The 21,919-nt window shown below is 63.8% G+C and overlaps 4 non-coding genes and 2 pseudogenes across 4 annotated transcripts; all 6 read left to right on the top strand.

Moving 5' to 3' along the window:
• Positions 1 to 1,504: 1,504 nt before the first annotated feature.
• Positions 1,505 to 1,623, top strand: LOC142873075 (uncharacterized; annotated as a pseudogene).
• Positions 1,624 to 5,175: 3,552 nt separating this feature from the next.
• Positions 5,176 to 5,294, top strand: LOC142873016 (5S ribosomal RNA). Its single transcript, XR_012921122.1, has one exon. It is a non-coding gene; the product is annotated as a 5S ribosomal RNA (ribosomal RNA).
• A 3,544-nt stretch (positions 5,295 to 8,838) lies between these two features.
• LOC142873000 (5S ribosomal RNA) lies at positions 8,839 to 8,957 on the top strand. Its single transcript, XR_012921106.1, has one exon. It is a non-coding gene; the product is annotated as a 5S ribosomal RNA (ribosomal RNA).
• A 3,543-nt stretch (positions 8,958 to 12,500) lies between these two features.
• LOC142873074 (uncharacterized) lies at positions 12,501 to 12,619 on the top strand (annotated as a pseudogene).
• A 3,602-nt stretch (positions 12,620 to 16,221) lies between these two features.
• Positions 16,222 to 16,340, top strand: LOC142872999 (5S ribosomal RNA). The gene has a single exon (XR_012921105.1). It is a non-coding gene; the product is annotated as a 5S ribosomal RNA (ribosomal RNA).
• A 3,579-nt stretch (positions 16,341 to 19,919) lies between these two features.
• LOC142872998 (5S ribosomal RNA) lies at positions 19,920 to 20,038 on the top strand. The gene has a single exon (XR_012921104.1). It is a non-coding gene; the product is annotated as a 5S ribosomal RNA (ribosomal RNA).
• The last annotated feature ends 1,881 nt before the right edge of the window (positions 20,039 to 21,919 follow it).

Here is a 21,919-nt window from a genome sequence, read left to right as displayed (position 1 = left end):
GGGACCAGGATTCTCTTGCGGGTGACTCTTTAAGGTCTGGCCCCTGGATGGAGGGGCACCAGGAGTAGAGGAGCAGGAAGGGGAAGGGGGTGGCCATGCGAGGGGACACTTTCAGGCCAAGTCCCAGCTTCAGCCTGATCCTCCTGGGAACCCCGGGGTGTACGTCACACCTCCTGGTTGTCCCGCTCTGAGACAAGGGCTCTGAGACAAGGAGCCGGGCTGCGCATTCCCCCAGCAGCCAGTCGTGGGCTGAGGACACCTGGGGCGTTGGGAACTCCCTGGCTTCTCCTTGGCTTAACATCTGGAGCTGCTTGTGAATCGTGCCGCCACACACACCCGAGTGCAGGTGTCTTCTGCACAGACTGCGGGCCTCGCTCTTCTGAATGCCGCTAGCTCGCCACCCACCCACGGGTGAACCTGGTCAGGGTACTTTCTCTCGGGGGCAGACTCTGATCCTGGCGGGCTACCGGTGTTTCTGTTTGCTCGTTTCTTTCTTCCATTTCGGGAAAGGCTTCCTTACTGGGTGTGGAAATCTCCTATGCCTTTCCTCGCCTATTCTGTCAGCTTTAAAATTCTCTTTCAGTTGCCACCCTCACAGATGGATTAGGAAACTCTTTCCGGTGCACTCATTAGTGAAATGACCTCAATGAAGCTGGAATCCAATATCTAATCGCCGATTTTTAGCGAGTCCACACGCCAGGGTGGTCGGGGTCCAATGCAGCCCCGGCCAGGCCCAGGCCCCTTGGACTGGGCCACAGGAGGACACAGAGGAGGGTCCCGGCCCCCACGGTCGCGTTGCCGGCAGTTCTCCAAGGGCTTGGGCGTTTTCCAGAGGTAGGAGATGGAGGGGACTGATTTCTTCAGCGCCCCACAAACCACGCCACCCCACCCATGGGACACATCCCTAGAGAGAGAGAGAGACGCCCCATACACTCGCTCCCCTCACCCATGCGCTGTGCCCCAGCCTGGGCCCGGGGGAATAGGCGGCAGCCCACCCACAGGGTGGGGGGCACAGCTGAAAGGGGTTGTCGGGGAGGGCGGCCCCTGCCTGGGGTCAAAGGGCGGGCGACCCGCGCATGCGCAATCGGCGGCGGCGGCGGCGGCGGCGGCGGCGGCGGCGGCGGCGGCGGCGGCGGCGGCCACGAGCTGGGGGTGGGCCAGGCGAGGAGAGGAAGGGGGCTGGAAGGTCTCCACCTTGGCGAGTCCAGCCGTGGAGGCGCATCTTGTGTGAGTGTGAGTGAGTGAGTGTGAGTGTGTGTGTGTGTGTGTGTGTGTATAGAGAGACAGCCCCCCACCCCGGCCCGCCGCTCCCTGCCCGCCCCGCCCCGCCTGGCCCCGCCCCGCCTGTCACCCCCGTCCCTCGGAGCCCGCCAGACCCGGCCGGTGAACTCAACAGGCCCGGCCCGGTGCGGGTCAGCGCCGGCGCGGGGCCTGGGGCGGGAGGAGGCGGCGGGGAAGCGCAGAGAGGCTCGGCTTCTTGAGCGGGGCAGGGGCGCCCTCCGCAGTCTAGGGCCACACCACCCTGAACGCGCCCGATCTAGTCTGGTCTCGGAAGCTAAGCAGGGTCGGGCCTGGTTAGTACTTGGATGGGAGACCGCCTGGGAATACCGGGTGCCGTGCCGTAGGCTTCTTCTTCTTTTTTTTTTTGTTTTGCCTCTTGTTCTGTCCCCTTTCTGGGAGCGAGTCGGCGGCCCGGGGTGGGGGTCACCCCCACCCTCAGCGCCCGCCGCGGTGCCTGGCGCCCCAGCCCGCACCGTGGGGCCTCCTCTTGTCCCAAGCCGCGACACCGCCGTCACGCGGCAGCATGCGTGGCTTCTGGACTGTCAGGTCTCAGACCAAAGGTCTGCTCTGTGGGAACCGACACGCTGGAGGAAACCTTGAGAGTCTGAGAGGGGAGGGAGTTCCAGAAGAAGGCCAGGATGTCATTTGGAGGGAGTATGTGACCAGAACTCGTCCCGTTGCTTTTGGGGTTCTATGGGCTACACGTAGGAATCTTTGGTGGTGGCACCTGATGTTGGGGGATCCGGAGTCACACCCAGACCTGCTCCACAGGCCTCCTTTTACTTTTCTCTTCGGATTCATTATGTTTAAAAAGTGTCTCTTATCTCTATGATTGCATTTTCTTTTCTCTCTCTTTTCAAGCAGATGATGGGAGTCCAAGTATTAAGGTGACATGTGTTGCCCGTGCCCCCCTCCCCCCTGTGTTCTTATTCATTAACCTCTGATGTTGTTCCAGCGTATTGTGGGGGTACCAATGTTAAGGTCGGGTACGTTGCCCTCTCCCAGCCTCCCCCCTCGGGTCAGAGCCTCAAGTGCGCCCATCCCCCAGTCGGTGCGCACCCACCCCATTCCTAATGGAGGTGTATGCCCATCCCCTCCCCCCACCCGCCCGACACCCACCCGATGAAGGTGATTCCTCTGTGTCCACTTAGGTGTCCATCGGTTCGTACCCATTTGCTGGTGAGCGCGAGCACGTGGTGCTCGTGTGTCCATTCTTGGGCTACCTGGCTTACTGGAACGGGTTCCAGCTCTGGCCAGGAGAACCACGAGAGGTGCCCTCTCACCGCTGCTCCTCCTAGCTGAATAGCACTCCGTGGTGTCCACGCGCCACATTTCATTTACGCACTCGTGGGTCGATGGGCACTCGGGTCGCTTCCAGGTCTTTGCGATTGTGACTTGTGCCCTGACTCTAACCCTAACCCTTACCCAGCCCGTCTCCTCCTCGGCCCCTGCCTGACTGACTCCTTCCCGCCCGGCCTGTCACCTGTCACCGTCCTCTGCCCCTGCCTGACACGCTCCTCCCCGCCCGGGCCGTCACCGTCCTCGGCCCCTGCCTGACGGGGCTCCTCCGTCGCCTGGGCCTTCCAAGGGCTTGGTGTGGACGCTGGTTCCAGGACGCCCTCCCAGGAACCCGGTAGCAGGGCGGCCGCAGCGTCTCGCGCCACCCAACCGTCCGCCGGCCGGCGGCCGGCGCTAAGTGGCCTGCGGGGGACGTGCCCCCACTGTGGGGCGGGCGCCCAGCCTGGTGTCTTCTCTGAGGCCCCGTGGCTGCTTTTCCCCCCCGCAAGGGGAGAGCCGCGGAGGTGGGGACCGCCTCCTCGTGGGGACGTACACCCAGCTCTCCACGTCGGATTCCGGGGCTCTCTGTCCTGCCAGAAGGCTCAGCTGGCCTGCGGGACCTTAGAGTGGCAAAAACATCCGAAAACTGAGATTGAGGGTCCGGTGGTTGTCTGCACTTTTGTGCTGGGCACCCCAGGGAGGCCCGGGGGCTGGCTGGACAACGCGGTCTGCTGGGCAGGGGGGGGGTTTGGAGGAGCAACTGATGCCCTTTGCACTTTGGGTAGCAAGTGTCTGAGGTGTCTCTGAGCCCTGCGCCATGTCGGGGGGGGGTGGGAGGTCGGGGGGGTGGAGGAGCAGGAGGAGGAGGAGGAGGAGGTGGGAAGGGCCGTGGCCTGCAGTCGTGTTCCCGGGGTGGCTTCTTCCACAGGCTGCTTGGCCTGGGCTCCCTGCACCTGGGCCTTTGGAGGACTGGCCCTGTGCTTGCCAACGCTTCCCCTGCAGGGACCCAGAGCTGGGAGGTTGCATCTCTCAGCCCTGGGTGGGGCAGAGCCCCAGCGGGCCATGCCCACAACCTCTCTCAGCACGGGTCTCCCAGAAGGCTCTTTTGGGACCAGGATTCTCTTGCGGGTGACTCTTTAAGGTCTGGCCCCTGGATGGAGGGGCACCAGGAGTAGAGGAGCAGGAAGGGGAAGGGGGTGGCCATGCGAGGGGACACTTTCAGGCCAAGTCCCAGCTTCAGCCTGATCCTCCTGGGAACCCCGGGGTGTACGTCACACCTCCTGGTTGTCCCGCTCTGAGACAAGGGCTCTGAGACAAGGAGCCGGGCTGCGCATTCCCCCAGCAGCCAGTCGTGGGCTGAGGACACCTGGGGCGTTGGGAACTCCCTGGCTTCTCCTTGGCTTAACATCTGGAGCTGCTTGTGAATCGTGCCGCCACACACACCCGAGTGCAGGTGTCTTCTGCACAGACTGCGGGCCTCGCTCTTCTGAATGCCGCTAGCTCGCCACCCACCCACGGGTGAACCTGGTCAGGGTACTTTCTCTCGGGGGCAGACTCTGATCCTGGCGGGCTACCGGTGTTTCTGTTTGCTCGTTTCTTTCTTCCATTTCGGGAAAGGCTTCCTTACTGGGTGTGGAAATCTCCTATGCCTTTCCTCGCCTATTCTGTCAGCTTTAAAATTCTCTTTCAGTTGCCACCCTCACAGATGGATTAGGAAACTCTTTCCGGTGCACTCATTAGTGAAATGACCTCAATGAAGCTGGAATCCAATATCTAATCGCCGATTTTTAGCGAGTCCACACGCCAGGGTGGTCGGGGTCCAATGCAGCCCCGGCCAGGCCCAGGCCCCTTGGACTGGGCCACAGGAGGACACAGAGGAGGGTCCCGGCCCCCACGGTCGCGTTGCCGGCAGTTCTCCAAGGGCTTGGGCGTTTTCCAGAGGTAGGAGATGGAGGGGACTGATTTCTTCAGCGCCCCACAAACCACGCCACCCCACCCATGGGACACATCCCTAGAGAGAGAGAGAGACGCCCCATACACTCGCTCCCCTCACCCATGCGCTGTGCCCCAGCCTGGGCCCGGGGGAATAGGCGGCAGCCCACCCACAGGGTGGGGGGCACAGCTGAAAGGGGTTGTCGGGGAGGGCGGCCCCTGCCTGGGGTCAAAGGGCGGGCGACCCGCGCATGCGAAATCGGCGGCGGCGGCGGCGGCGGCGGCGGCGGCGGCGGCGGCGGCGGCGGCGGCGGCCACGAGCTGGGGGTGGGCCAGGCGAGGAGAGGAAGGGGGCTGGAAGGTCTCCACCTTGGCGAGTCCAGCCGTGGAGGCGCATCTTGTGTGAGTGTGAGTGAGTGAGTGTGAGTGTGAGTGTGTGTGTGTGTGTGTGTGTGTGTGTATAGAGAGACAGCCCCCCACCCCGGCCCGCCGCTCCCTGCCCGCCCCGCCCCGCCCCGCCCCGCCTGTCACCCCCGTCCCTCGGAGCCCGCGGGACCCGGCCGGTGAACTCAACAGGCCCGGCCCGGTGCGGGTCAGCGCCGGCGCGGGGCCTGGGGCGGGAGGAGGCGGCGGGGAAGCGCAGAGAGGCTCGGCTTCTTGAGCGGGGCAGGGGCGCCCTCCGCAGTCTAGGGCCACACCACCCTGAACGCGCCCGATCTAGTCTGGTCTCGGAAGCTAAGCAGGGTCGGGCCTGGTTAGTACTTGGATGGGAGACCGCCTGGGAATACCGGGTGCCGTAGGCTTCTTCTTCTTTTTTTTTTTGTTTTGCCTCTTGTTCTGTCCCCTTTCTGGGAGCGAGTCGGCGGCCCGGGGTGGGGGTCACCCCCACCCTCAGCGCCCGCCGCGGTGCCTGGCGCCCCAGCCCGCACCGTGGGGCCTCCTCTTGTCCCAAGCCGCGACACCGCCGTCACGCGGCAGCATGCGTGGCTTCTGGACTGTCAGGTCTCAGACCAAAGGTCTGCTCTGTGGGAACCGACACGCTGGAGGAAACCTTGAGAGTCTGAGAGGGGAGGGAGTTCCAGAAGAAGGCCAGGATGTCATTTTGAGGGAGTATGTGACCAGAACTCGTCCCGTTGCTTTTGGGGTTCTATGGGCTACACGTAGGAATCTTTGGTGGTGGCACCTGATGTTGGGGGATCCGGAGTCACACCCAGACCTGCTCCACAGGCCTCCTTTTACTTTTCTCTTCGGATTCATTATGTTTAAAAAGTGTCTCTTATCTCTATGATTGCATTTTCTTTTCTCTCTCTTTTCAAGCAGATGATGGGAGTCCAAGTATTAAGGTGACATGTGTTGCCCGTGCCCCCCTCCCCCCTGTGTTCTTATTCATTAACCTCTGATGTTGTTCCAGCGTATTGTGGGGGTACCAATGTTAAGGTCGGGTACGTTGCCCTCTCCCAGCCTCCCCCCTCGGGTCAGAGCCTCAAGTGCGCCCATCCCCCAGTCGGTGCGCACCCACCCCATTCCTAATGGAGGTGTATGCCCATCCCCTCCCCCCACCCGCCCGACACCCACCCGATGAAGGTGATTCCTCTGTGTCCACTTAGGTGTCCATCGGTTCGTACCCATTTGCTGGTGAGCGCGAGCACGTGGTGCTCGTGTGTCCATTCTTGGGCTACCTGGCTTACTGGAACGGGTTCCAGCTCTGGCCAGGAGAACCACGAGAGGTGCCCTCTCACCGCTGCTCCTCCTAGCTGAATAGCACTCCGTGGTGTCCACGCGCCACATTTCATTTACGCACTCGTGGGTCGATGGGCACTCGGGTCGCTTCCAGGTCTTTGCGATTGTGACTTGTGCCCTGACTCTAACCCTAACCCTTACCCAGCCCGTCTCCTCCTCGGCCCCTGCCTGACTGACTCCTTCCCGCCCGGCCTGTCACCTGTCACCGTCCTCTGCCCCTGCCTGACACGCTCCTCCCCGCCCGGGCCGTCACCGTCCTCGGCCCCTGCCTGACGGGGCTCCTCCGTCGCCTGGGCCTTCCAAGGGCTTGGTGTGGACGCTGGTTCCAGGACGCCCTCCCAGGAACCCGGTAGCAGGGCGGCCGCAGCGTCTCGCGCCACCCAACCGTCCGCCGGCCGGCGGCCGGCGCTAAGTGGCCTGCGGGGGACGTGCCCCCACTGTGGGGCGGGCGCCCAGCCTGGTGTCTTCTCTGAGGCCCCGTGGCTGCTTTTCCCCCCCGCAAGGGGAGAGCCGCGGAGGTGGGGACCGCCTCCTCGTGGGGACGTACACCCAGCTCTCCACGTCGGATTCCGGGGCTCTCTGTCCTGCCAGAAGGCTCAGCTGGCCTGCGGGACCTTAGAGTGGCAAAAACATCCGAAAACTGAGATTGAGGGTCCGGTGGTTGTCTGCACTTTTGTGCTGGGCACCCCAGGGAGGCCCGGGGGCTGGCTGGACAACGCGGTCTGCTGGGCAGGGGGGGGGTTTGGAGGAGCAACTGATGCCCTTTGCACTTTGGGTAGCAAGTGTCTGAGGTGTCTCTGAGCCCTGCGCCATGTCGGGGGGGGGTGGGAGGTCGGGGGGGTGGAGGAGCAGGAGGAGGAGGAGGAGGAGGTGGGAAGGGCCGTGGCCTGCAGTCGTGTTCCCGGGGTGGCTTCTTCCACAGGCTGCTTGGCCTGGGCTCCCTGCACCTGGGCCTTTGGAGGACTGGCCCTGTGCTTGCCAACGCTTCCCCTGCAGGGACCCAGAGCTGGGAGGTTGCATCTCTCAGCCCTGGGTGGGGCAGAGCCCCAGCGGGCCATGCCCACAACCTCTCTCAGCACGGGTCTCCCAGAAGGCTCTTTTGGGACCAGGATTCTCTTGCGGGTGACTCTTTAAGGTCTGGCCCCTGGATGGAGGGGCACCAGGAGTAGAGGAGCAGGAAGGGGAAGGGGGTGGCCATGCGAGGGGACACTTTCAGGCCAAGTCCCAGCTTCAGCCTGATCCTCCTGGGAACCCCGGGGTGTACGTCACACCTCCTGGTTGTCCCGCTCTGAGACAAGGGCTCTGAGACAAGGAGCCGGGCTGCGCATTCCCCCAGCAGCCAGTCGTGGGCTGAGGACACCTGGGGCGTTGGGAACTCCCTGGCTTCTCCTTGGCTTAACATCTGGAGCTGCTTGTGAATCGTGCCGCCACACACACCCGAGTGCAGGTGTCTTCTGCACAGACTGCGGGCCTCGCTCTTCTGAATGCCGCTAGCTCGCCACCCACCCACGGGTGAACCTGGTCAGGGTACTTTCTCTCGGGGGCAGACTCTGATCCTGGCGGGCTACCGGTGTTTCTGTTTGCTCGTTTCTTTCTTCCATTTCGGGAAAGGCTTCCTTACTGGGTGTGGAAATCTCCTATGCCTTTCCTCGCCTATTCTGTCAGCTTTAAAATTCTCTTTCAGTTGCCACCCTCACAGATGGATTAGGAAACTCTTTCCGGTGCACTCATTAGTGAAATGACCTCAATGAAGCTGGAATCCAATATCTAATCGCCGATTTTTAGCGAGTCCACACGCCAGGGTGGTCGGGGTCCAATGCAGCCCCGGCCAGGCCCAGGCCCCTTGGACTGGGCCACAGGAGGACACAGAGGAGGGTCCCGGCCCCCACGGTCGCGTTGCCGGCAGTTCTCCAAGGGCTTGGGCGTTTTCCAGAGGTAGGAGATGGAGGGGACTGATTTCTTCAGCGCCCCACAAACCACGCCACCCCACCCATGGGACACATCCCTAGAGAGAGAGAGAGACGCCCCATACACTCGCTCCCCTCCCCCATGCGCTGTGCCCCAGCCTGGGCCCGGGGGAATAGGCGGCAGCCCACCCACAGGGTGGGGGGCACAGCTGAAAGGGGTTGTCGGGGAGGGCGGCCCCTGCCTGGGGTCAAAGGGCGGGCGACCCGCGCATGCGCAATCGGCGGCGGCGGCGGCGGCGGCGGCGGCGGCGGCGGCGGCGGCGGCGGCGGCGGCCACGAGCTGGGGGTGGGCCAGGCGAGGAGAGGAAGGGGGCTGGAAGGTCTCCACCTTGGCGAGTCCAGCCGTGGAGGCGCATCTTGTGTGAGTGTGAGTGAGTGAGTGTGAGTGTGTGTGTGTGTGTGTGTGTGTGTATAGAGAGACAGCCCCCCACCCCGGCCCGCCGCTCCCTGCCCGCCCCGCCCCGCCTGGCCCCGCCCCGCCTGTCACCCCCGTCCCTCGGAGCCCGCGGGACCCGGCCGGTGAACTCAACAGGCCCGGCCCGGTGCGGGTCAGCGCCGGCGCGGGGCCTGGGGCGGGAGGAGGCGGCGGGGAAGCGCAGAGAGGCTCGGCTTCTTGAGCGGGGCAGGGGCGCCCTCCGCAGTCTAGGGCCACACCACCCTGAACGCGCCCGATCTCGTCTGGTCTCGGAAGCTAAGCAGGGTCGGGCCTGGTTAGTACTTGGATGGGAGACCGCCTGGGAATACCGGGTGCCGTAGGCTTCTTCTTCTTTTTTTTTTTGTTTTGCCTCTTGTTCTGTCCCCTTTCTGGGAGCGAGTCGGCGGCCCGGGGTGGGGGTCACCCCCACCCTCAGCGCCCGCCGCGGTGCCTGGCGCCCCAGCCCGCACCGTGGGGCCTCCTCTTGTCCCAAGCCGCGACACCGCCGTCACGCGGCAGCATGCGTGGCTTCTGGACTGTCAGGTCTCAGACCAAAGGTCTGCTCTGTGGGAACCGACACGCTGGAGGAAACCTTGAGAGTCTGAGAGGGGAGGGAGTTCCAGAAGAAGGCCAGGATGTCATTTTGAGGGAGTATGTGACCAGAACTCGTCCCGTTGCTTTTGGGGTTCTATGGGCTACACGTAGGAATCTTTGGTGGTGGCACCTGATGTTGGGGGATCCGGAGTCACACCCAGACCTGCTCCACAGGCCTCCTTTTACTTTTCTCTTCGGATTCATTATGTTTAAAAAGTGTCTCTTATCTCTATGATTGCATTTTCTTTTCTCTCTCTTTTCAAGCAGATGATGGGAGTCCAAGTATTAAGGTGACATGTGTTGCCCGTGCCCCCCTCCCCCCTGTGTTCTTATTCATTAACCTCTGATGTTGTTCCAGCGTATTGTGGGGGTACCAATGTTAAGGTCGGGTACGTTGCCCTCTCCCAGCCTCCCCCCTCGGGTCAGAGCCTCAAGTGCGCCCATCCCCCAGTCGGTGCGCACCCACCCCATTCCTAATGGAGGTGTATGCCCATCCCCTCCCCCCACCCGCCCGACACCCACCCGATGAAGGTGATTCCTCTGTGTCCACTTAGGTGTCCATCGGTTCGTACCCATTTGCTGGTGAGCGCGAGCACGTGGTGCTCGTGTGTCCATTCTTGGGCTACCTGGCTTACTGGAACGGGTTCCAGCTCTGGCCAGGAGAACCACGAGAGGTGCCCTCTCACCGCTGCTCCTCCTAGCTGAATAGCACTCCGTGGTGTCCACGCGCCACATTTCATTTACGCACTCGTGGGTCGATGGGCACTCGGGTCGCTTCCAGGTCTTTGCGATTGTGACTTGTGCCCTGACTCTAACCCTAACCCTTACCCAGCCCGTCTCCTCCTCGGCCCCTGCCTGACTGACTCCTTCCCGCCCGGCCTGTCACCTGTCACCGTCCTCTGCCCCTGCCTGACACGCTCCTCCCCGCCCGGGCCGTCACCGTCCTCGGCCCCTGCCTGACGGGGCTCCTCCGTCGCCTGGGCCTTCCAAGGGCTTGGTGTGGACGCTGGTTCCAGGACGCCCTCCCAGGAACCCGGTAGCAGGGCGGCCGCAGCGTCTCGCGCCACCCAACCGTCCGCCGGCCGGCGGCCGGCGCTAAGTGGCCTGCGGGGGACGTGCCCCCACTGTGGGGCGGGCGCCCAGCCTGGTGTCTTCTCTGAGGCCCCGTGGCTGCTTTTCCCCCCCGCAAGGGGAGAGCCGCGGAGGTGGGGACCGCCTCCTCGTGGGGACGTACACCCAGCTCTCCACGTCGGATTCCGGGGCTCTCTGTCCTGCCAGAAGGCTCAGCTGGCCTGCGGGACCTTAGAGTGGCAAAAACATCCGAAAACTGAGATTGAGGGTCCGGTGGTTGTCTGCACTTTTGTGCTGGGCACCCCAGGGAGGCCCGGGGGCTGGCTGGACAACGCGGTCTGCTGGGCAGGGGGGGGGTTTGGAGGAGCAACTGATGCCCTTTGCACTTTGGGTAGCAAGTGTCTGAGGTGTCTCTGAGCCCTGCGCCATGTCGGGGGGGGGGTGGGAGGTCGGGGGGGTGGAGGAGCAGGAGGAGGAGGAGGAGGAGGTGGGAAGGGCCGTGGCCTGCAGTCGTGTTCCCGGGGTGGCTTCTTCCACAGGCTGCTTGGCCTGGGCTCCCTGCACCTGGGCCTTTGGAGGACTGGCCCTGTGCTTGCCAACGCTTCCCCTGCAGGGACCCAGAGCTGGGAGGTTGCATCTCTCAGCCCTGGGTGGGGCAGAGCCCCAGCGGGCCATGCCCACAACCTCTCTCAGCACGGGTCTCCCAGAAGGCTCTTTTGGGACCAGGATTCTCTTGCGGGTGACTCTTTAAGGTCTGGCCCCTGGATGGAGGGGCACCAGGAGTAGAGGAGCAGGAAGGGGAAGGGGGTGGCCATGCGAGGGGACACTTTCAGGCCAAGTCCCAGCTTCAGCCTGATCCTCCTGGGAACCCCGGGGTGTACGTCACACCTCCTGGTTGTCCCGCTCTGAGACAAGGGCTCTGAGACAAGGAGCCGGGCTGCGCATTCCCCCAGCAGCCAGTCGTGGGCTGAGGACACCTGGGGCGTTGGGAACTCCCTGGCTTCTCCTTGGCTTAACATCTGGAGCTGCTTGTGAATCGTGCCGCCACACACACCCGAGTGCAGGTGTCTTCTGCACAGACTGCGGGCCTCGCTCTTCTGAATGCCGCTAGCTCGCCACCCACCCACGGGTGAACCTGGTCAGGGTACTTTCTCTCGGGGGCAGACTCTGATCCTGGCGGGCTACCGGTGTTTCTGTTTGCTCGTTTCTTTCTTCCATTTCGGGAAAGGCTTCCTTACTGGGTGTGGAAATCTCCTATGCCTTTCCTCGCCTATTCTGTCAGCTTTAAAATTCTCTTTCAGTTGCCACCCTCACAGATGGATTAGGAAACTCTTTCCGGTGCACTCATTAGTGAAATGACCTCAATGAAGCTGGAATCCAATATCTAATCGCCGATTTTTAGCGAGTCCACACGCCAGGGTGGTCGGGGTCCAATGCAGCCCCGGCCAGGCCCAGGCCCCTTGGACTGGGCCACAGGAGGACACAGAGGAGGGTCCCGGCCCCCACGGTCGCGTTGCCGGCAGTTCTCCAAGGGCTTGGGCGTTTTCCAGAGGTAGGAGATGGAGGGGACTGATTTCTTCAGCGCCCCACAAACCACGCCACCCCACCCATGGGACACATCCCTAGAGAGAGAGAGAGACGCCCCATACACTCGCTCCCCTCACCCATGCGCTGTGCCCCAGCCTGGGCCCGGGGGAATAGGCGGCAGCCCACCCACAGGGTGGGGGGCACAGCTGAAAGGGGTTGTCGGGGAGGGCGGCCCCTGCCTGGGGTCAAAGGGCGGGCGACCCGCGCATGCGCAATCGGCGGCGGCGGCGGCGGCGGCGGCGGCGGCGGCGGCGGCGGCGGCGGCGGCGGCCACGAGCTGGGGGTGGGCCAGGCGAGGAGAGGAAGGGGGCTGGAAGGTCTCCACCTTGGCGAGTCCAGCCGTGGAGGCGCATCTTGTGTGAGTGTGAGTGAGTGAGTGTGAGTGTGTGTGTGTGTGTGTGTGTGTATAGAGAGACAGCCCCCCACCCCGGCCCGCCGCTCCCTGCCCGCCCCGCCCCGCCTGGCCCCGCCCCGCCTGTCACCCCCGTCCCTCGGAGCCCGCCAGACCCGGCCGGTGAACTCAACAGGCCCGGCCCGGTGCGGGTCAGCGCCGGCGCGGGGCCTGGGGCGGGAGGAGGCGGCGGGGAAGCGCAGAGAGGCTCGGCTTCTTGAGCGGGGCAGGGGCGCCCTCCGCAGTCTAGGGCCACACCACCCTGAACGCGCCCGATCTAGTCTGGTCTCGGAAGCTAAGCAGGGTCGGGCCTGGTTAGTACTTGGATGGGAGACCGCCTGGGAATACCGGGTGCCGTGCCGTAGGCTTCTTCTTCTTTTTTTTTTTGTTTTGCCTCTTGTTCTGTCCCCTTTCTGGGAGCGAGTCGGCGGCCCGGGGTGGGGGTCACCCCCACCCTCAGCGCCCGCCGCGGTGCCTGGCGCCCCAGCCCGCACCGTGGGGCCTCCTCTTGTCCCAAGCCGCGACACCGCCGTCACGCGGCAGCATGCGTGGCTTCTGGACTGTCAGGTCTCAGACCAAAGGTCTGCTCTGTGGGAACCGACACGCTGGAGGAAACCTTGAGAGTCTGAGAGGGGAGGGAGTTCCAGAAGAAGGCCAGGATGTCATTTGGAGGGAGTATGTGACCAGAACTCGTCCCGTTGCTTTTGGGGTTCTATGGGCTACACGTAGGAATCTTTGGTGGTGGCACCTGATGTTGGGGGATCCGGAGTCACACCCAGACCTGCTCCACAGGCCTCCTTTTACTTTTCTCTTCGGATTCATTATGTTTAAAAAGTGTCTCTTATCTCTATGATTGCATTTTCTTTTCTCTCTCTTTTCAAGCAGATGATGGGAGTCCAAGTATTAAGGTGACATGTGTTGCCCGTGCCCCCCTCCCCCCTGTGTTCTTATTCATTAACCTCTGATGTTGTTCCAGCGTATTGTGGGGGTACCAATGTTAAGGTCGGGTACGTTGCCCTCTCCCAGCCTCCCCCCTCGGGTCAGAGCCTCAAGTGCGCCCATCCCCCAGTCGGTGCGCACCCACCCCATTCCTAATGGAGGTGTATGCCCATCCCCTCCCCCCACCCGCCCGACACCCACCCGATGAAGGTGATTCCTCTGTGTCCACTTAGGTGTCCATCGGTTCGTACCCATTTGCTGGTGAGCGCGAGCACGTGGTGCTCGTGTGTCCATTCTTGGGCTACCTGGCTTACTGGAACGGGTTCCAGCTCTGGCCAGGAGAACCACGAGAGGTGCCCTCTCACCGCTGCTCCTCCTAGCTGAATAGCACTCCGTGGTGTCCACGCGCCACATTTCATTTACGCACTCGTGGGTCGATGGGCACTCGGGTCGCTTCCAGGTCTTTGCGATTGTGACTTGTGCCCTGACTCTAACCCTAACCCTTACCCAGCCCGTCTCCTCCTCGGCCCCTGCCTGACTGACTCCTTCCCGCCCGGCCTGTCACCTGTCACCGTCCTCTGCCCCTGCCTGACACGCTCCTCCCCGCCCGGGCCGTCACCGTCCTCGGCCCCTGCCTGACGGGGCTCCTCCGTCGCCTGGGCCTTCCAAGGGCTTGGTGTGGACGCTGGTTCCAGGACGCCCTCCCAGGAACCCGGTAGCAGGGCGGCCGCAGCGTCTCGCGCCACCCAACCGTCCGCCGGCCGGCGGCCGGCGCTAAGTGGCCTGCGGGGGACGTGCCCCCACTGTGGGGCGGGCGCCCAGCCTGGTGTCTTCTCTGAGGCCCCGTGGCTGCTTTTCCCCCCCGCAAGGGGAGAGCCGCGGAGGTGGGGACCGCCTCCTCGTGGGGACGTACACCCAGCTCTCCACGTCGGATTCCGGGGCTCTCTGTCCTGCCAGAAGGCTCAGCTGGCCTGCGGGACCTTAGAGTGGCAAAAACATCCGAAAACTGAGATTGAGGGTCCGGTGGTTGTCTGCACTTTTGTGCTGGGCACCCCAGGGAGGCCCGGGGGCTGGCTGGACAACGCGGTCTGCTGGGCAGGGGGGGGGTTTGGAGGAGCAACTGATGCCCTTTGCACTTTGGGTAGCAAGTGTCTGAGGTGTCTCTGAGCCCTGCGCCATGTCGGGGGGGGGTGGGAGGTCGGGGGGGTGGAGGAGCAGGAGGAGGAGGAGGAGGAGGTGGGAAGGGCCGTGGCCTGCAGTCGTGTTCCCGGGGTGGCTTCTTCCACAGGCTGCTTGGCCTGGGCTCCCTGCACCTGGGCCTTTGGAGGACTGGCCCTGTGCTTGCCAACGCTTCCCCTGCAGGGACCCAGAGCTGGGAGGTTGCATCTCTCAGCCCTGGGTGGGGCAGAGCCCCAGCGGGCCATGCCCACAACCTCTCTCAGCACGGGTCTCCCAGAAGGCTCTTTTGGGACCAGGATTCTCTTGCGGGTGACTCTTTAAGGTCTGGCCCCTGGATGGAGGGGCACCAGGAGTAGAGGAGCAGGAAGGGGAAGGGGGTGGCCATGCGAGGGGACACTTTCAGGCCAAGTCCCAGCTTCAGCCTGATCCTCCTGGGAACCCCGGGGTGTACGTCACACCTCCTGGTTGTCCCGCTCTGAGACAAGGGCTCTGAGACAAGGAGCCGGGCTGCGCATTCCCCCAGCAGCCAGTCGTGGGCTGAGGACACCTGGGGCGTTGGGAACTCCCTGGCTTCTCCTTGGCTTAACATCTGGAGCTGCTTGTGAATCGTGCCGCCACACACACCCGAGTGCAGGTGTCTTCTGCACAGACTGCGGGCCTCGCTCTTCTGAATGCCGCTAGCTCGCCACCCACCCACGGGTGAACCTGGTCAGGGTACTTTCTCTCGGGGGCAGACTCTGATCCTGGCGGGCTACCGGTGTTTCTGTTTGCTCGTTTCTTTCTTCCATTTCGGGAAAGGCTTCCTTACTGGGTGTGGAAATCTCCTATGCCTTTCCTCGCCTATTCTGTCAGCTTTAAAATTCTCTTTCAGTTGCCACCCTCACAGATGGATTAGGAAACTCTTTCCGGTGCACTCATTAGTGAAATGACCTCAATGAAGCTGGAATCCAATATCTAATCGCCGATTTTTAGCGAGTCCACACGCCAGGGTGGTCGGGGTCCAATGCAGCCCCGGCCAGGCCCAGGCCCCTTGGACTGGGCCACAGGAGGACACAGAGGAGGGTCCCGGCCCCCACGGTCGCGTTGCCGGCAGTTCTCCAAGGGCTTGGGCGTTTTCCAGAGGTAGGAGATGGAGGGGACTGATTTCTTCAGCGCCCCACAAACCACGCCACCCCACCCATGGGACACATCCCTAGAGAGAGAGAGAGACGCCCCATACACTCGCTCCCCTCACCCATGCGCTGTGCCCCAGCCTGGGCCCGGGGGAATAGGCGGCAGCCCACCCACAGGGTGGGGGGCACAGCTGAAAGGGGTTGTCGGGGAGGGCGGCCCCTGCCTGGGGTCAAAGGGCGGGCGACCCGCGCATGCGCAATCGGCGGCGGCGGCGGCGGCGGCGGCGGCGGCGGCGGCGGCGGCGGCGGCGGCGGCGGCGGCGGCGGCGGCGGCGGCGGCGGCGGCGGCGGCGGCGGCGGCCACGAGCTGGGGGTGGGCCAGGCGAGGAGAGGAAGGGGGCTGGAAGGTCTCCACCTTGGCGAGTCCAGCCGTGGAGGCGCATCTTGTGTGAGTGTGAGTGAGTGAGTGTGAGTGTGAGTGTGTGTGTGTGTGTGTGTGTGTGTGTATAGAGAGACAGCCCCCCACCCCGGCCCGCCGCTCCCTGCCCGCCCCGCCCCGCCTGGCCCCGCCCCGCCTGTCACCCCCGTCCCTCGGAGCCCGCGGGACCCGGCCGGTGAACTCAACAGGCCCGGCCCGGTGCGGGTCAGCGCCGGCGCGGGGCCTGGGGCGGGAGGAGGCGGCGGGGAAGCGCAGAGAGGCTCGGCTTCTTGAGCGGGGCAGGGGCGCCCTCCGCAGTCTAGGGCCACACCACCCTGAACGCGCCCGATCTCGTCTGGTCTCGGAAGCTAAGCAGGGTCGGGCCTGGTTAGTACTTGGATGGGAGACCGCCTGGGAATACCGGGTGCCGTAGGCTTCTTCTTCTTTTTTTTTTTGTTTTGCCTCTTGTTCTGTCCCCTTTCTGGGAGCGAGTCGGCGGCCCGGGGTGGGGGTCACCCCCACCCTCAGCGCCCGCCGCGGTGCCTGGCGCCCCAGCCCGCACCGTGGGGCCTCCTCTTGTCCCAAGCCGCGACACCGCCGTCACGCGGCAGCATGCGTGGCTTCTGGACTGTCAGGTCTCAGACCAAAGGTCTGCTCTGTGGGAACCGACACGCTGGAGGAAACCTTGAGAGTCTGAGAGGGGAGGGAGTTCCAGAAGAAGGCCAGGATGTCATTTTGAGGGAGTATGTGACCAGAACTCGTCCCGTTGCTTTTGGGGTTCTATGGGCTACACGTAGGAATCTTTGGTGGTGGCACCTGATGTTGGGGGATCCGGAGTCACACCCAGACCTGCTCCACAGGCCTCCTTTTACTTTTCTCTTCGGATTCATTATGTTTAAAAAGTGTCTCTTATCTCTATGATTGCATTTTCTTTTCTCTCTCTTTTCAAGCAGATGATGGGAGTCCAAGTATTAAGGTGACATGTGTTGCCCGTGCCCCCCTCCCCCCTGTGTTCTTATTCATTAACCTCTGATGTTGTTCCAGCGTATTGTGGGGGTACCAATGTTAAGGTCGGGTACGTTGCCCTCTCCCAGCCTCCCCCCTCGGGTCAGAGCCTCAAGTGCGCCCATCCCCCAGTCGGTGCGCACCCACCCCATTCCTAATGGAGGTGTATGCCCATCCCCTCCCCCCACCCGCCCGACACCCACCCGATGAAGGTGATTCCTCTGTGTCCACTTAGGTGTCCATCGGTTCGTACCCATTTGCTGGTGAGCGCGAGCACGTGGTGCTCGTGTGTCCATTCTTGGGCTACCTGGCTTACTGGAACGGGTTCCAGCTCTGGCCAGGAGAACCACGAGAGGTGCCCTCTCACCGCTGCTCCTCCTAGCTGAATAGCACTCCGTGGTGTCCACGCGCCACATTTCATTTACGCACTCGTGGGTCGATGGGCACTCGGGTCGCTTCCAGGTCTTTGCGATTGTGACTTGTGCCCTGACTCTAACCCTAACCCTTACCCAGCCCGTCTCCTCCTCGGCCCCTGCCTGACTGACTCCTTCCCGCCCGGCCTGTCACCTGTCACCGTCCTCTGCCCCTGCCTGACACGCTCCTCCCCGCCCGGGCCGTCACCGTCCTCGGCCCCTGCCTGACGGGGCTCCTCCGTCGCCTGGGCCTTCCAAGGGCTTGGTGTGGACGCTGGTTCCAGGACGCCCTCCCAGGAACCCGGTAGCAGGGCGGCCGCAGCGTCTCGCGCCACCCAACCGTCCGCCGGCCGGCGGCCGGCGCTAAGTGGCCTGCGGGGGACGTGCCCCCACTGTGGGGCGGGCGCCCAGCCTGGTGTCTTCTCTGAGGCCCCGTGGCTGCTTTTCCCCCCCGCAAGGGGAGAGCCGCGGAGGTGGGGACCGCCTCCTCGTGGGGACGTACACCCAGCTCTCCACGTCGGATTCCGGGGCTCTCTGTCCTGCCAGAAGGCTCAGCTGGCCTGCGGGACCTTAGAGTGGCAAAAACATCCGAAAACTGAGATTGAGGGTCCGGTGGTTGTCTGCACTTTTGTGCTGGGCACCCCAGGGAGGCCCGGGGGCTGGCTGGACAACGCGGTCTGCTGGGCAGGGGGGGGGTTTGGAGGAGCAACTGATGCCCTTTGCACTTTGGGTAGCAAGTGTCTGAGGTGTCTCTGAGCCCTGCGCCATGTCGGGGGGGGGTGGGAGGTCGGGGGGGTGGAGGAGCAGGAGGAGGAGGAGGAGGAGGTGGGAAGGGCCGTGGCCTGCAGTCGTGTTCCCGGGGTGGCTTCTTCCACAGGCTGCTTGGCCTGGGCTCCCTGCACCTGGGCCTTTGGAGGACTGGCCCTGTGCTTGCCAACGCTTCCCCTGCAGGGACCCAGAGCTGGGAGGTTGCATCTCTCAGCCCTGGGTGGGGCAGAGCCCCAGCGGGCCATGCCCACAACCTCTCTCAGCACGGGTCTCCCAGAAGGCTCTTTTGGGACCAGGATTCTCTTGCGGGTGACTCTTTAAGGTCTGGCCCCTGGATGGAGGGGCACCAGGAGTAGAGGAGCAGGAAGGGGAAGGGGGTGGCCATGCGAGGGGACACTTTCAGGCCAAGTCCCAGCTTCAGCCTGATCCTCCTGGGAACCCCGGGGTGTACGTCACACCTCCTGGTTGTCCCGCTCTGAGACAAGGGCTCTGAGACAAGGAGCCGGGCTGCGCATTCCCCCAGCAGCCAGTCGTGGGCTGAGGACACCTGGGGCGTTGGGAACTCCCTGGCTTCTCCTTGGCTTAACATCTGGAGCTGCTTGTGAATCGTGCCGCCACACACACCCGAGTGCAGGTGTCTTCTGCACAGACTGCGGGCCTCGCTCTTCTGAATGCCGCTAGCTCGCCACCCACCCACGGGTGAACCTGGTCAGGGTACTTTCTCTCGGGGGCAGACTCTGATCCTGGCGGGCTACCGGTGTTTCTGTTTGCTCGTTTCTTTCTTCCATTTCGGGAAAGGCTTCCTTACTGGGTGTGGAAATCTCCTATGCCTTTCCTCGCCTATTCTGTCAGCTTTAAAATTCTCTTTCAGTTGCCACCCTCACAGATGGATTAGGAAACTCTTTCCGGTGCACTCATTAGTGAAATGACCTCAATGAAGCTGGAATCCAATATCTAATCGCCGATTTTTAGCGAGTCCACACGCCAGGGTGGTCGGGGTCCAATGCAGCCCCGGCCAGGCCCAGGCCCCTTGGACTGGGCCACAGGAGGACACAGAGGAGGGTCCCGGCCCCCACGGTCGCGTTGCCGGCAGTTCTCCAAGGGCTTGGGCGTTTTCCAGAGGTAGGAGATGGAGGGGACTGATTTCTTCAGCGCCCCACAAACCACGCCACCCCACCCATGGGACACATCCCTAGAGAGAGAGAGAGACGCCCCATACACTCGCTCCCCTCACCCATGCGCTGTGCCCCAGCCTGGGCCCGGGGGAATAGGCGGCAGCCCACCCACAGGGTGGGGGGCACAGCTGAAAGGGGTTGTCGGGGAGGGCGGCCCCTGCCTGGGGTCAAAGGGCGGGCGACCCGCGCATGCGCAATCGGCGGCGGCGGCGGCGGCGGCGGCGGCGGCGGCGGCGGCGGCGGCGGCGGCGGCGGCGGCGGCGGCGGCGGCGGCGGCGGCCACGAGCTGGGGGTGGGCCAGGCGAGGAGAGGAAGGGGGCTGGAAGGTCTCCACCTTGGCGAGTCCAGCCGTGGAGGCGCATCTTGTGTGAGTGTGAGTGAGTGAGTGTGAGTGTGAGTGTGTGTGTGTGTGTGTGTGTGTGTGTATAGAGAGACAGCCCCCCACCCCGGCCCGCCGCTCCCTGCCCGCCCCGCCCCGCCTGGCCCCGCCCCGCCTGTCACCCCCGTCCCTCGGAGCCCGCGGGACCCGGCCGGTGAACTCAACAGGCCCGGCCCGGTGCGGGTCAGCGCCGGCGCGGGGCCTGGGGCGGGAGGAGGCGGCGGGGAAGCGCAGAGAGGCTCGGCTTCTTGAGCGGGGCAGGGGCGCCCTCCGCAGTCTAGGGCCACACCACCCTGAACGCGCCCGATCTCGTCTGGTCTCGGAAGCTAAGCAGGGTCGGGCCTGGTTAGTACTTGGATGGGAGACCGCCTGGGAATACCGGGTGCCGTAGGCTTCTTCTTCTTTTTTTTTTTGTTTTGCCTCTTGTTCTGTCCCCTTTCTGGGAGCGAGTCGGCGGCCCGGGGTGGGGGTCACCCCCACCCTCAGCGCCCGCCGCGGTGCCTGGCGCCCCAGCCCGCACCGTGGGGCCTCCTCTTGTCCCAAGCCGCGACACCGCCGTCACGCGGCAGCATGCGTGGCTTCTGGACTGTCAGGTCTCAGACCAAAGGTCTGCTCTGTGGGAACCGACACGCTGGAGGAAACCTTGAGAGTCTGAGAGGGGAGGGAGTTCCAGAAGAAGGCCAGGATGTCATTTTGAGGGAGTATGTGACCAGAACTCGTCCCGTTGCTTTTGGGGTTCTATGGGCTACACGTAGGAATCTTTGGTGGTGGCACCTGATGTTGGGGGATCCGGAGTCACACCCAGACCTGCTCCACAGGCCTCCTTTTACTTTTCTCTTCGGATTCATTATGTTTAAAAAGTGTCTCTTATCTCTATGATTGCATTTTCTTTTCTCTCTCTTTTCAAGCAGATGATGGGAGTCCAAGTATTAAGGTGACATGTGTTGCCCGTGCCCCCCTCCCCCCTGTGTTCTTATTCATTAACCTCTGATGTTGTTCCAGCGTATTGTGGGGGTACCAATGTTAAGGTCGGGTACGTTGCCCTCTCCCAGCCTCCCCCCTCGGGTCAGAGCCTCAAGTGCGCCCATCCCCCAGTCGGTGCGCACCCACCCCATTCCTAATGGAGGTGTATGCCCATCCCCTCCCCCCACCCGCCCGACACCCACCCGATGAAGGTGATTCCTCTGTGTCCACTTAGGTGTCCATCGGTTCGTACCCATTTGCTGGTGAGCGCGAGCACGTGGTGCTCGTGTGTCCATTCTTGGGCTACCTGGCTTACTGGAACGGGTTCCAGCTCTGGCCAGGAGAACCACGAGAGGTGCCCTCTCACCGCTGCTCCTCCTAGCTGAATAGCACTCCGTGGTGTCCACGCGCCACATTTCATTTACGCACTCGTGGGTCGATGGGCACTCGGGTCGCTTCCAGGTCTTTGCGATTGTGACTTGTGCCCTGACTCTAACCCTAACCCTTACCCAGCCCGTCTCCTCCTCGGCCCCTGCCTGACTGACTCCTTCCCGCCCGGCCTGTCACCTGTCACCGTCCTCTGCCCCTGCCTGACACGCTCCTCCCCGCCCGGGCCGTCACCGTCCTCGGCCCCTGCCTGACGGGGCTCCTCCGTCGCCTGGGCCTTCCAAGGGCTTGGTGTGGACGCTGGTTCCAGGACGCCCTCCCAGGAACCCGGTAGCAGGGCGGCCGCAGCGTCTCGCGCCACCCAACCGTCCGCCGGCCGGCGGCCGGCGCTAAGTGGCCTGCGGGGGACGTGCCCCCACTGTGGGGCGGGCGCCCAGCCTGGTGTCTTCTCTGAGGCCCCGTGGCTGCTTTTCCCCCCCGCAAGGGGAGAGCCGCGGAGGTGGGGACCGCCTCCTCGTGGGGACGTACACCCAGCTCTCCACGTCGGATTCCGGGGCTCTCTGTCCTGCCAGAAGGCTCAGCTGGCCTGCGGGACCTTAGAGTGGCAAAAACATCCGAAAACTGAGATTGAGGGTCCGGTGGTTGTCTGCACTTTTGTGCTGGGCACCCCAGGGAGGCCCGGGGGCTGGCTGGACAACGCGGTCTGCTGGGCAGGGGGGGGGTTTGGAGGAGCAACTGATGCCCTTTGCACTTTGGGTAGCAAGTGTCTGAGGTGTCTCTGAGCCCTGCGCCATGTCGGGGGGGGGTGGGAGGTCGGGGGGGTGGAGGAGCAGGAGGAGGAGGAGGAGGAGGTGGGAAGGGCCGTGGCCTGCAGTCGTGTTCCCGGGGTGGCTTCTTCCACAGGCTGCTTGGCCTGGGCTCCCTG

Source organism: Microcebus murinus, chromosome 9 (genome assembly GCF_040939455.1).
Source record: "Microcebus murinus isolate Inina chromosome 9, M.murinus_Inina_mat1.0, whole genome shotgun sequence".
Classification (NCBI taxonomy): domain Eukaryota; kingdom Metazoa; phylum Chordata; class Mammalia; order Primates; family Cheirogaleidae; genus Microcebus; species Microcebus murinus.
The sequence above is the reverse complement of the archived record's forward strand: the minus strand, read 5'-3'. Positions and strand labels throughout refer to the sequence as shown.